Below are 1,063 nucleotides of genomic sequence, written 5' to 3'. Positions count from 1 at the left end.
GATTTCAAATCAGGAAAGATCTTTGTCTTCGGCAACCCTATGCAGATGCAGAATATGGCAGGCAGGGGTGGGATAGGAATGCTGACAGTTCCCTGAACAAGGTAAGATAGGCCAGTTTCTTAAAGAGGAAAGAAAATAGAGGTAGAAAGAGGGCTAAGAATAAAGGTTTCTGGCCGGAGAAGCTCTCCCCTGGTGGGCCACCTGCTCAAGCTGCAAAGTTCTGCTGCACTGGAGTCTGTCTGCCTCAAATCTCTTCTCCCTAGTGAGGTCTCTCCACTCATCTCCAGAGCCAACCCAGCCTCACGCTCAGGGGGGCGAGGACAAGGACAAGTGCCAAGCCACCTGTGTCCCTAACAGCTGCATAGCTGGCTCCCTCTGGCTACAGAGGACGCTTTGGCAGGGATTGCAGAGAGCATCCCCATCACTGGGGCACTCTTGGACCATCCAGTCCCGCTTGCCTTTTCTGTCTGTTGCTCATATAGCACCCAGAGGGATCTTCTTAAGGCATGTCATTGTCCTGTGAAAAGTCTCTCAGAAGCTTCATACCACACCCCCAATAGAGTACAGAGTCTTATTTAGCCTACATGAGCTGACCCCACCACCTCCCTGACCTCATCTCCTATCCTTCACTCCTGTTCTGATCAAACAGCCTTGTTGCTATTCCTTGAAGGCAATGAACCCTCTTACCTCGGAGTCTTTGCACTTGCCATTCCCTCTGCTTGGAATGCCCTTCCCCATCGGTCAGCATGGGTTGCTCTCTCACTTCCTTCCTGTCTATCTCAAGCAGCAACATGAGCATTTTTACCTTCTTTGATGGATCTCTGTAAAATAACATCCCTTCCATGTGGCATTCCTATTGCCAGCATTATTTTTCATGTATGTGTGTGTGTTTAATTCCTCTGGATTACTTGATATCTAAGAAAAAATAATCACCTTTTAATTTAAGCTATATGGTTGGGTTTGCTGTTGCTTTGGTGAGGATTAAGTGACATGACATTAAGTGCCTGAAATATTGCAAGCACTTATGATGATGGCTGGTTTCATTCTGTGTGTTTTATGCATA

This window comes from Otolemur garnettii, unplaced genomic scaffold, assembly GCF_000181295.1.
Source record: "Otolemur garnettii isolate 467f Iridium unplaced genomic scaffold, OtoGar3 scaffold00031, whole genome shotgun sequence".
NCBI classification, from domain to species: Eukaryota; Metazoa; Chordata; class Mammalia; order Primates; family Galagidae; genus Otolemur; species Otolemur garnettii.
This window is presented reverse-complemented; position numbering follows the sequence as displayed.